This window comes from Cyanistes caeruleus, chromosome 2 (assembly GCF_971803275.1).
Source record: "Cyanistes caeruleus chromosome 2, bCyaCae1.hap1.1, whole genome shotgun sequence".
NCBI classification, from domain to species: Eukaryota; Metazoa; Chordata; class Aves; order Passeriformes; family Paridae; genus Cyanistes; species Cyanistes caeruleus.
In genome coordinates, this window is record NC_141702.1 from 26,324,754 (window position 1) to 26,338,551 (window position 13,798).

The 13,798-nt window shown below is 38.6% G+C and overlaps 1 protein-coding gene across 11 annotated transcripts in view; it reads right to left on the reverse strand.

Moving 5' to 3' along the window:
• LGSN (lengsin, lens protein with glutamine synthetase domain) overlaps positions 1–13,798 on the reverse strand; it is a 92,781-nt gene that overhangs the window by 44,056 nt on the left and 34,927 nt on the right. The window contains exon 4 of one of the 11 annotated variants that reach the window (XR_015282895.1): positions 2,943–6,624. The exons of the other annotated variants lie outside the window; for them this stretch is intronic. The gene's annotated coding sequence lies outside the window, so the exon portion shown is untranslated. Of the gene's footprint in view, positions 1–2,942; positions 6,625–13,798 lie in introns of those variants that run through there. 11 annotated transcript variants of the gene reach the window in all.

Consider the following 13,798-nt stretch of genomic DNA (forward strand, 5'->3'; position numbering starts at 1 on the left):
ATTTCACCCGGTAAAGGAGCCAAATCGTAGTTTATTAGTACTTGGTCTGTGTCTGGCTGAGAAATGAATCAATACCCTTAAATCCTGCCCTAAATGAACTTTTGTGCAAAGTTGTGTCTTACAGCACAACTGAGGATTTACATCAACACACTGACTCAGATCCTGCCTGGAGCCACAACTGGTTTTTTGTTGCTGTTAGAGAGACCAAAGTCTTTCTCTGGCCCTCTCTCTCTTTCTTTTTTTTTTCATATAAAAGCACCAACTCTAATTCTAATCTGGACTGCAGAGCAACTTCTATGTCGAGGGAGCCGGCCTGGGGTGGCAGCAGGCTGGGGCTGCACCGAGCAGGAGCGGCAAGAGCAGGCGCTCGCTCAGCAGCGTAAGGAGGTGTCGCTAGGCAACGAAGGTAACCATGGATACCTGCATCCCCGGCGGCCCGCGGGCCTCCGAGATTAGTCATTCATCTGGAAAAACACTTAAAAAAAATAAATAATAATTAATGTGTTACAATGCAACACTGTCTCTCCATAAATGTTGTTGTAATGACGAGATTCAATTTAATAGAACTTACTTGACTGGGACCTGGTGTTTGCTCCGTCTGAAGGCTCTGAGAACTCTAGGTTCTGTGAATCCTGGAATCACAGAATACTTTGGATTGGAAGACACCCTAAGGGTCATGTAGTTCCATGTGCCCTGCCATGGGCATGGACAACTTCCACTGGACCAGGTTACTGGAAGCCCCATCCAGTCTGGCTGTGTTCAAAACACTTCCAGTGATGGGGCATGGTCACTCACTTTCAAACATTTTGAGCTGCAGTATTAGTGACAGAACCAGATCCCTGGCCAAGGGTCACATGTTTTGAAATCCTTCATTAGAGAAATACCCTGAAGCTTAAAATGCTACAAGAGAAGCAGTAGAGTACCTTTACATACAAATTGCCCAGTGAGATTGGCTGTCCCTTCCCCAGCAGTCTGGCATTGGTGTTTGGTTGGAAGGTATGATTGCTCGATTAATATCAAAGTAATCATGTGCCCACAGATAATGCTCTCCCATCTTACACATGTTGGTGGATTCCAATTAGCAAAGGCAGCTCAGAAAGAGCAGCATCCTGGAGGCCACAGCAGCAGGACAAAGAGCAGCCAAGGTCACCAAGCACCTTCCTTTCAGCTCTTGCAGGAATGTGGTTGTGTAAATACACGCGCATGATTTTAGCAAAGCCAGAAAACCTCCAAAATCCTTTGCAGTGTGTGGCCACTACACCCTGAGAAAAATTCCCTCCCAGTTCCAAGCCTATGCTTATGTGCCTCATTGCACACATCACCTGCGGTACTGGTATTAACCAGTCTCTTTCCTACCACTTCTTTCCCCTAATGCTGAATACTTGAGTCAATAAAATCAACCTGTAGTTAGCATAGGCATTTACAGGAGCATGGATTTGTCCTTGCACAAGTGGTGTACTCAAAGTAATTAGCTCAGTCATTCCTGATAGGGTCTTGTAAACAAATTATTGATTCCTAGCTATTTGAGGGATTTTGATTAGAATTAGTTTACAGCAACAGCTTGTCTCACTTCATCAGAAGAAATTGCAAAAAAAACATATCAAGGAGATCAGCTGCTTAATAAAAAGTAATCTCTCTTATCACTTGTGATATGCTGGCTATTTTAAATATGAATGGAAAGGAATAAGCAAAGCAAACAATGATAACACATATGCTATTTCCTATCTTGCCTTAATTAAAGTAGTTTACTTTGTTTACTATTGGAATGAGACAGGCCCTGTGACTTACTTTAATCTGCTTATTCAACTTCTTTATTAAAATCATGCTTTTCAGCTGTGATCACTAAGCCAAATAATACACAGTGTGAGCAAAAAGCTTATGAAAATCTGTATAAACTATTTTGATCAGTCTTAACCAAAAGTTGAATTTGGTTTCAAACAATGAACCTTTTTTCCTGTGAAGCCTTTTAGGAAATCCCACTGAAAAAATTCTCAAGCTTAAATGGTAGCTACTGAAGATACCATTTGTTTGCTGAAACCATTTAGAAAATTTGATTTACTGTGCATCATAGAAAAACAGAGAAAGGAAAAAAATAATTTTTGTCTCAGCTGTACATACACAATACTGACACAGTCATAAACTACATTTTGATCAATCTTGTGGCTCAGCTTCAGTGATGTCAACGTCCTTGGACTAAAGCATCTGTAAGTAGCTTAATAGATTTTGCTTCATTGAAGCCTAAATGTATATGCACATCTGTATAGTGTCCTTGCACTCTCACACATGCTTGCACAGTTTGCAGAGATTCTGATTTAGCAATCAGGAAAAGGCTTTTCCTCAATCAGAGCTGTAAGAAGTTGAAGTCCCAGCAATGGGGGCTTTCATTGTAAATGATGCATCATGGAGTGTGAAAAGTTTTAGACTAGATAATTAAGATTAATCTTTTATATTAAGGTAACAGTAATCTAAAAACAACCCAGAGAAAGACCAGAGCAAAACATACTATAATAGACATATTATTAAAACCTGTTTGATTTAATTGCTGGAGTACAAATTGCATCACAAATTTATTTTCATGTGACTGCCCAGACTTTCAGCTTTAGACTGGCTCAGAAATGTCCTGGCCTTTCTCATAGTGTTACTGAATTTTTGCCCAGTCAAAAGCAGAGTCACATCAGGTTGTAAAAAAATTAAGGAATAAATTATTTACTAAGTAAAATATTATATTTCTGAACATTGAAGGTGATAAAACCTGTTTTCCTTATAAATCTATGCCTTGAACTTGTTTGGCTTTGGCCAGACAAGGCACAGGAAATACTGTTTTTCACAAACTGTGCTGCCCAAATAAAGTTTTTCCTTCCAAGCTTCAGGCTCCTTTTTGATGCACATTCTAATAAAGTATACATTCCTGTTGCAGACTTCAATTAACAGACTTCCTCTCCATTAACTGGTAATTTATTTGCATAAATCTTGGGGCTTAATTATTTTTTAAATATTTACCACTTTGTCAAAGTAGTGGAAATCAGACAGAATTTTCCAGTTATTAGGGAGGATTCAAAAAAATCACCATTTATGCAGAATTGCTTCAGCACACGCAGTTGTATAAATATCATTTATTTTTGACAAACAAAAAGCCAAACCTATAAAAAAAATACATAATTGAGGATTCTGAGATAGTTTTATTTTATTATAAACTGGTTTTGACTTCTTTGTGTCATTATCACATGGGAAGGTTTTGAAGACTGATCCTTGATTCAGATTCTGCAGTGACAGCTATTAATCTCTTCCTATCTAAACTATCTCTTAAAGGATGGAAAGCTTCTTTCTCACATCTTCTCTTCATCATTATCTATTCACAGAAGTGTTGGAGTTGTTTCTGAATGCTAAGGAGAAGCATCTCTTAGCCTGCTAATGAGGACAAACACAATATCAGTACAACTGTGACTAGCTTTAGGAGAATTTTCTGAGGTGATAAAACTAGTTCTTTACACAAAAGGTGTTGAATATTCCCACAGGGGATAAAGTTGTTTGTGTGTTTCTTGTACATCTCTGCAATATTTATTTTCAAACAGTGTCAGGACATACAGTTCATACAATGTGTTTGAGTGAGTGCTTTTACATTTCAAACTGTGTTAAATGGATCCTATTTCACCCCTACTGAGCTTGTGGCTGAGCACAACACACATTTCTTCCCAAGAGAATGCCTGGAATTGTCTGTTTTTCTTAATAATTAATTTCACTACTTAATGTCCTTCAATTTAATAGGCCAATGTCTGTAATAAACTGCATTATTAACATCTATTTTCATAACATTTTCCCCATGGCCTTCAATGTCGTCCAACACTATGGCAGATAGTTTGTGAAATACAACAGCTCATGGACAAATTCAAGCACACTAGAGTCAGGGTAGCCAAAATCCATGCCACCCACCTATAATCTGGATTTTGGGGCTGAATGCACCTGGACCAGAAGTGACCTCTCATGCTACTGAGATTCCCTCACCTGCAAGAAATATTACAGACAGGACATAAACAGGACCCTCAGGCCTTTTCTATGCCAAGTCTGCCCACATTTGGTGCCTTACAGTGTTCAGTGGCCTGGGAGAGCGAACACGAGGGCACATATGTCTGCAGCCTTTTTGAGACAGTGTATTCCCAGTTCCTAATCTGAGCTCTGCAATACCCATTTAAGGGACAGGATAAAAAGCACAAACAGCATTGGGAATACACATTGTCTTATTTTACATGAGTTTTTGTCTTCCTGGGTCCATTAATATTTTGCAGTCTTTTTGGTGCAGTTATCCAGCTTCATCTGCACTGTTGATCATCTGCCAGCCTGGTGCTTCCCCAGACTGTAAGACAAGGAAGATGTGGTTTCATCATCTCCCAGAACAAAGGTGATGTCCAAGGTCTTGCATTTCTTGGGCAAGTGCTTTAATTCCCCAGCTGTTGAACAAAGGCAGCTATTCAAATCCAGCTCAGGGCTGGGAAGCTCCAAGGTGAAGAACCTGCCTGCAATGAGTCCCCTCAGAATAAAGTGTAGTACAGATGACTAGGCTGGGCCATCTTGCTGAAAATAGTTTTTAGGTCTTAGGAAAACTCTAACTTTTCTTCAGAGGTAAAAGCAACTCTGGCTCACTTAACAAACACAGTGGAAAATTGCCAGAGCTTGGCTCCTCAGTGATGAGTCTACAATAGTGGCAAAGTAACAACCTCCCATCTAAGATATTTAGCAACAGTATGATGTGGCAACAAATCAAGAGTGGTCTTTTCTGTCTACTGTAAAATAGTCTCAAACACCAATCAATTCTCAATTAGACTACAAGGAAAAAAACCTAGAAAAAAATTGCCTGCTCTGTTGATTGATTAGAATTTTGTAGCTTATTTTTGGAGGCTTTGTTTGTGTAGGTTGCTGACCTTGGCAGGAAGGTGAATGGCATCTTGTAGGAATGTCATCTGACTTACTTAGCTCTGATGAGATATTTCCTTTCTATGTGAAATGTCAAACAAACCCAAAAGCCAAGTCAAAGATAACCCTTACAAGAATTAGTTGCCTAAGGGTCAGCTAACTTTTGGAATTCTTTTTGTCTGTGTAATTCACTTTCAAATTCTATTGTATTCTATAGTATAGTCTATATTAAAAATAATACTACTCCATCTACACAAATATTACCTGCCCGTGGTATTATGGGCATTCCATCTTTGACATCTGTAGGACTGCAAATGAAATTGTTGTATGATACCTTCTATCAATGTAACTTAACTGAAGGAAGAATTTTTAAGAAATCATAAAATCTTAAAATTATAGAATCATTAAAGATTCACCAAGATCATCAAGTCTGACCTTTGGTCAAGCATCACCTTTTCAATTCAAACACTGCACTAAGTGTTTTGTCCAGGTATTTCTTGAGCACCCCATGGTGTCCACCTCCCTGGGTAGTCTGTTCCAACATTTGTGGTCACCCTTGTACCAGTTTGAAAGAAAAGCAGTGGGAGATCCCAAGTGAGAAATACAATTTAGTAGGAAAATTAAAATAAATGCAATAATACAGAAACACTGATCAAGTCAGAACACAGCCTGACACCTTGTTGGTCAGGGTGTTGGTAGCAGTCCAATTAAGTGGTGACTGCAGTCCTCCTGGAGTGACAGATGTGGTTTTGTTGAAGCAATGATCCTGTAGAAGGGTTTGATCTTCTAAAGGTCCAGTGGGGGTTATGGAGCTCTTGTCCTCTGGGAATTCAGTGAAGAAAGGCCACTTGTGGTGTTTGAAGTCTCAAATTATATCCAGGTAGGAATGCTTGGCTCTTCTCCCTGGGTGGAGCATCTCACAATGGGATGATGGAATTTTATCAGTCATGCACTGGGACTCAGTGGCCCATTAACAGAAGATATTCCTCTGGAGGAAGGATGGGTCATGGAAGAGATAAAGAACACTGCCACACCTGGTTTTAACAGCTTATGAAGATGGTGATAGAACACATACTTTTGGGTACACCTTACACTGTAACCTAAGACAATCCTCAATGAAGAAATTCTTCCTGATGGCCAATCTGAAGTCCCCTGGCAGAGCTTGGGTCCATTTTCTATCGTCCTGTCACTGGCTGCCTGGGAGAAGAGGCTGACCCCCACCTGGCTACAACCTCTCAGGCAGTTGTAGAGAACAGAAAGGTCTCTGCTTAGCCTCCTCTCCTCCAAGCTAAACAACCCCAGCTCCCTCAGCTGTTTCTCACAGGACTTGTGTTCCTTTGCTTTTCTCTGGACACACTCCAGGCCCTCAGTGTCTTCCTTGCAGTGAGAGGCCCAGAACTGGACACAGCACTTGAGGTGTGACCTCACCTATGCTGGTGCCAAGAACAGAGGGACAATCTCTTCTCTGGTCCTGCTGGCCACTCTATTACTGATAGATGTCAGTGGCCTTTTTGGCTATCTGGGCACACACACTGGATCATGGTTCAGGTGCTGTTGACCAGCACCCCCATGGCTTTTCTGCTGGGCAGCTTTCCAGCCACTCTGTCCCCAGTCTGTAGTGCTGCCTGGGGTTGTTTTGACACAAGTGCAGAACCCAGCACTCTTATTGTACCTCATACTGTTCATCTTGGTACATTGACCCAGTCTATCCAAATCCTGCCGTAGGAGATAAATCAGATTAAATTTTCATTGGTGAAATATAGGGAAGATTTGACATCTGTACTGATATTTTATTCATTATAAACATGAGTGGAACACAATAAAGACAAGCAAATATTCTAGTTTTGTGTGTAAAAGCATTTGATATGTATTTATACATATCAAATATTCATATACAAATAAGGAAAAAGGAGGGGAAAATATTCATTCCCCATCTAGCCATCTTAAATTAGGAGTCAGGTTCATACATTTCACCAGAGATGTGATATTGAGAAATCTGGAGGATGAGCAACTGGCAGTTAAAATTTACTTCAATCAAATTTCAAGATAACTATTGTTTAAGATTCTACTTGGATGTAGATTATTTTCTGCTTGAAACATCTGTTAAACTGTAAATTCAGAACTTTTCTTAGTGAGAGTCTGAAAGCACAGATTACTCATCACCACCTAATTTGCTAGGGATTATGGGAAAGTACATTTGTATTCCACTATATTACACCACATCTGAAACATACATATTGTAGTTTAGATAACAAAGTACACGACAGTGAAGAGGCAACATTACAAATCTAACAAATTAGACAGCAGTGATCTTTTGTTAGATGGTTGAAAACATTGGCAGTCCCAGGCTGGTGGTCTGTCTGTGTGTCTGTCAGTCAGTCAGTCTGTAGGAGGCTGCTAGTGAAACCTTTGAGCAACACCCTTGACTTCAAGCAAAAGTGTTTGGGCTGGTATCACCTCTGCTATGGGCTATCTTGTCAGTTTTGTCTGAAAGTAGATTAGAAATTGAATGCACAAGTGTTTTGGCAGCCAAGTCATAGAGAAGTAAATATCACATTTGGGGCTATTAAGAGCTTCAGAAGAGGCATTTTCCCACAGCCTGATTTATGCCTTTCATGTAATTTATCTTCCTCATCCAAAGAGTCTGAGTTTTCTGCAGGCAAAAGGTTTGTATTGGAATGTGTTTTGAGTACCTTTCAGTAAAGAAAACTTTTTTTTCCCTCTTAAATAATCATCTGCCATTGCTGTAAGTTTTCTAAATATTTTTTCTTGGTTTATTAAAGCAAATGGGACCACATGTGGTCATATTCATGGGCTGTGACAGTACATGGTACAAGGAACTTCCAGGAATTAAATGGTGGTACAAAGTAGGGGTGTCACTTTCTAAGTCACCTGCACACACATGACCCATCAGGCACAGTGCACTCCAGGGTTTATGGCAGAGCAGAGCAGCCACAGTTACTGATGCAGAAAAGGATTAGAGAAAAGCAAAACAGTGCTGAAGAAACACCACTGTTTCTTGTGCTCAAAGAAATTACTTTAAAGCAGCTTTCATTATCATCCAGACCTGAATACTGAACTGCTTATAAATGCTTCTGCCATAGCCACATCCCTGGGCAGCATACACCAAGCTCTGCAGAACACTGCTTGGCTCATTTATTACATTTTTTATTACTTTTTTCCTTTCAGATGGAAATTTCTTTTATTTTTTTTTTCATCTAATGTTTCAACATGACAGTATTAGATTATGCAAAGCAAAGAATTAGTCAATAAAAAGTGGCATTTAAGCATTCTGTGAATAAAACATGCCCACTCTTTTTTTTTTATTATTTTTAACTATCAAAAGACTATCGTCTCTGCAGGGCTATTTTTTTTTTTTTCTTTTTCTTTTTATTTTCTTTTTTTTTTTTTTCCTTTTTCAATTCTGGCAAAAAATTTCCCCTTGAAATTACCCATCCCAGCTACAAACAGACACAAGACCTATGTTCAGGCGCAATGAGACACAGCCAACACAGAGAGGTGAGATGGGAGCCCGGGGTGGCCCCAGCACAGGGAGCACCCCATCAGTAGGACACAGCCCTGTGGGAGCAGGGATCCTCAACAGCCACAGACAGCACGAGGTGTACCAGCCCCAGGGGCCACCCAGGGGGCTCAGCCAGGAGCAAAGGACAGGCTCAGACAGGCGTCTGTGGGTCCATCCAGGACACCAGCCACCTACAGCAGAGGTCTAAGGTCCATCCAGGACACAGGCATGGCTACTCCACAGCTCAGATTCAGGAGAAATAAATGGCAGGGGTCCCTGGGAAAAAGGTTGAGGGTCCCAGGGAAGTTAAAGTCACTTCATGCTCTCAGGGCCCTGACATGTCTCATAATAAAGCAGCAGTAACACCTACTAGAAGTCATTCTTTATTGCAGCTTTCCTACAACTAAAAAAATCAGTCCCAGGGCTATACCAGTATCAGTGTTATCAAAAACATCTTACAAGTTTGATAAGAGAAAGTTGTATCTGATATTACATTTCATCTGTCTTGAAAACCTTCTAAATGGCTATTCCATATCTTAGTACTAGATATATATATATCAACACTGGACATAATTTCTTATCTTGCCACGTATTAAACTATTATTATCTATCCTGTATAGATGTTTCAGTTAAGTTCTATGCTGCTGGTGCTGTGGAAGTATAAAACAGAAAGCCATTTTTCACCTCAGCAGAAGTTCTTTAAACATAGCACAAGGCACTATAATAAATACAGTACATTAAATACAGTATGTTATGGGGGAAGATGGAGAAGGAAAGATAAAGGAAGTCAAATTGTATGTTAAAAGGCAGCAAAATGAACCTGCATAATTTTGGTTTAATTCTTCAGTTGAGAATCATACCTAGTTGTCAGAAACCCCCTTTGGATGTTTATCTTCAGTGGTATTTCTGTAACACTGTTCAGCTCAGTGTAAAATTCAACTCACACAATTATTGCTTTGTTTCTTTTCTATCAAACATTTTCTAGTAATAAGAATTCCTGGCACTGCACTTAAAACAAAAATAGTTTCTTGATTGGCCTAGGATCTGACCTGGCATTACTCAATGTCCCCACTGCTGACTGGCTGTGGTAGTGTCTTGCAATAATGAAAAATGTATAAAGGTCTGCTATTTCCAAGGAATGTGAGTTTTACAGGAGATGCCCTGCTCTTCTGAGATAAACTGGGATCACAGATATCTCTGAGATACTCTCAAATGCTACATATCTGTAAACTTGGGGGAGGAAATATATATTTGTCACAAACCTTTAACATTTTCAGAAGATAAACATAAGTGTCCTGTTTAAGTATCTGATCACCCTGGTAAATATTTGCTCTACTAGATACCTTTAATGTGTGAATAGGCTATAGAAAAATGTAGAAGCAGAGAAAATTAAATCACCCCCAACCCCAATGTATGCTAAAAAGAAGTTCTATAAAGTCAGCCAAAAGGAACCACTTGTTTTTTTTAAAAAAAGGCAGTCGGGTCTCTTTTTCGGAGATTTGATTCCTTTCTTACATCAGCAGTTAAGTTAATCTATCCCTAGAGACAAAAAGCTAAGGCCTACCCATGGATTGCTTGTTTTTAAAGCCACATTTTTAAAAACTAGGCAGTGAGCCTTATATTTAAAACAAATGAAAACTGAGGACACAAATCTACCCTTTAAATTTTATGCATGAACATCAATTTGATGCCACATTTCTTTTAGCAAGGTAGAGGTACAACCTCAGCACCCTCCACTACTTGAGGAAATTTAAACCCAAATAATTTTGGATTGTACCTTAAGCACCAAACAATGGGCTAGCTTGATAAAAAGGGTACTTTCCATCATTTTTGCTCTAGTTGTCATTGTACACAGAAGAACATAGTCATTTGGTCACAAAACACAAATCCATGAGGGAATATAACAAAATAGGCATAAACACTCTTTTGGGCAAACAAGAGAGCAACCAGAGCTCTAAGCACTGACACTTTTCCAGAGATGTTTTCCATATATTACCTATAATGCTCTAATATCAACATTCATCACAGAAGCACTTCAAAATTCAGGTCACCCTTCTCCCAGCACACAACCTAATTATTACTCTATGGGGTAAAGTTCTCTATTGTCTTCCATCTTCACAGCCCAGTGAAATGGTCTGCTTTCATTCTCCGAATGCTTTATTTCCAGAAAAGGCATGAGCAGAATAATTTGTTGCATATACCACTGTCCACAGTTGCCTGAAAGCAGACTGCAGCAGAACAGATAGAAATTATCCTTTCCTGGGATTTGCACATCTTTTAGACATAGTGTAGCATCAGCCCTACAATAACTTAAAAAATAACAATTATTATAAAGAATAGGAACAAAATAGCTAATAAAAATAAATTCCCTGAAATCTGTAATGGAAAAATTCTGACTGTTTTTGTTGGGACCTTTACTTACTTTCTGTTCTTGTGCTCCTATATGTGTTGGTCTTATTCCCACAAATTATCCACAGGCTAAGTGGGTCTGATCCATCCATAGCATCTGTACCTGACTGAAGGGCAGGGAGCTTACAGCACTGCTTCTCACAGCAGGAGGAAAAATCCAGGCAAATTAAGACTTCTGGATCCTTAATACCTTAGGCTGTGTTATAGTTACTTGTGGCAGGAGGAGGATAAAGTGTAGTTTAAATCTTGGGATTTACTGGTCCCAGAAATAAATATAAGGAGGTCAAAGGCATAGCTCTACAGAGTCCAGGCCAGCAGTCATGGATGTCAGATGATATTTAAGAAAACAGGTATTGCTAAAGTCAGCTTATATACTCCAAAAATATCAGTAACAAGTACAAGGGCAAAAGTTACTCAGTTTTAGATTCAAACTATTGCAGACTGAACTGCTGAGCTGCTTGTGCATGTAATTGGGTTAGAAAATATTCCACTGTAAAAACTTCTGGATGCTTTTCTGAGAGAACAATATATGTGAATACTTACAAGTTTCCAAAATTTTTTCCTGGTGTGAATTAAGCATGCTGGTTTTGCACAGTTGGTTACAGTGACAGCCAAGTCCTCTAAATTGGCAGTTACTGTAAATCTCTAGATAATCCCTATCTGAATCATGATTTTAGAAAATACATTTCCCATCTTTCATCCTGCCATGTTAATCACCTACAGGGTTGCTTAGCCCACTGAACCACAGACAGGTGATCAGCTGAACACATTGCTTGGAGATACTCCAAAACTTCCTTGAGCTTTTCTTCATGATAGAGTTTCTCATGATTGAGTTTTCATGATAGAGCTTTTCTTCATGATAGAGTTTGGCTGGTGACAAGTTAGGACTTTTCAGAAGTGTAAGCATGGCTGAATTCTACCCTCAACCTAGAACTATAAATTATTTCTATTATCATGAACAATAATTATCTCAATGAATCAGTATTTAATCTCCTCAATGAATTTAGATTTTCAGAAGCTTTTGAAAAGATTCTGTCACAGAGGCTCTTTTAAAAAAGTTCAGTGTCAAAAGAGGAAGAAGGAAATTACTCTCATGGTAACTGGTCAAAGATCAACTAATACTAGAAAGAAATGGCAGATTTTTCACAAAGAAGGAAGGTGCCAGAATAGTCCCTTAGGTATCTGTGTTCAGACATGATATTAAACATATTCTTAAATGACCTGGTTAAAAAATAAAAAGTGAAGGAAAAAAGCCTCCAGATGGAACAAAATGAGAAGAATTAGCATGGAAACGACAAGGACAAGCTGCAGAATAGTCTTATATGCCCCCGTATATGCGTGATAGAGGGGCAAATAAAATTCATCATTCATGAAAGTAAATCCATACCTATCATTGTGAAGAGGAACAAATCATAAGGTGACAAATTTAAACTTATAAATACTAGACTTCAAATGACCATGAGGAAGGTGATCCTGGAAGCAGATCTTATGTAAAGTTCTCTGAAAACATATTTTCCATGTTAAGAAATGACCAAAGCCGAAAATAGAATATGAAGAACTATTATGAAACCAGTAAAGAATCAAATGTAAACAAAGCATCATGATCCTACCCAAAAGAGACACAGTAAAATCAGAAAATAATTGGAGATTTGTAATTAAATAAACTAAGATTTATAGGGAAAAAAATGGGGAAATTGGTGAGAATTATGAAAGAAAAAAAATTATGAAACTAGAGAGAAGTATACAGAAACTGTTAAAGGCATAGAGAGGGTGAATAGGAAAAAACTATTGATTGTTTCCCATAACATAAAGACAAGGTGGAACACAATGAAATTACCAGGCAACTGGTTCAGAACAAAAGGAAGTATCTTTTTCATGTGGCAAATAATAAAACTGTAATACTCATTGCCATAGGATGCTGCGGATGCCAGAAATATATATAAGCTCAAAATGCAATTAGACAAAATTAATGGATGAATTAACGCAAGATCTCCATTCTGAAAGTCCCAAAGCTTCATTCTGATGAAACTTATAACTATGGGAAAAAATAATAATGTCCTTATCTTTCTCAAAATATCTACTAGTAGCCACTATCAAAGACAGATCAGTAAGCTAGACAGACCTAACAAAATTGTTCTTATACTTCAACACAAGAATTCAACTAATTTTTTGTTGAAAGTATGAACTTCACTCATATTCTAAAATGAGCACTTTTTTTAAAAAAAAGTAATGGTTAGACTTTCTATTAGTGGCTGGATAGTGATTGGATAGTGGTTGCAAACTAGTGATGAAATTACTGGTTTGATATTGTCTCAACTCTGGCAGTGAGTAAAAGCTTTTGTCATTTGATGCTGATTAGTATGATAGGGTCAGTCTGATATCCAGAAATGAGATTATTCCATCCAAAAACCATACTCACAAATAAAACTCTGAATGAAAAGCCCATTAGTTCAGTATACTTCAGCCCTCTTCATGGATGAAGACACATGGATTGGGGTACATCACAAGGCCTGCGCTGACAGCCTTGTGTGTAAGGCTGATGCTGGCAATCTTGTACACAAGATTTTAGGATGAGCTTCTGTAAACCCTCAGAAATGTAACAGAAGAGTAATTTTCCAAAAATTATTGATACTATTCAGGATTATTCCCTGCACCTAACCAGTTTTCAGACCCTTGTCTAATTTTAAGTAGTGTAGGGAATGAAAATTTCAGACCATTTCTCCTGTCCAAGGAAGAGCTCCAATCTAGAGCATAGCAAGTGATAAGAGAGGTGTTAGTGGAGGGAATAAAATGGAGCCCATGTTAGTAGACTTCATTACTTTCAGTGATGAGACTGGAGTTTTGCCTATTCTTTTCATATGTATTTTCCTAACAGATAGGAAAGCATTGTGCTGTTGATTAGCAAGGGAATGTTGAATGAAAGGAAGGTAATAGGGTAGGCAGGAAAATGTAGAAGAA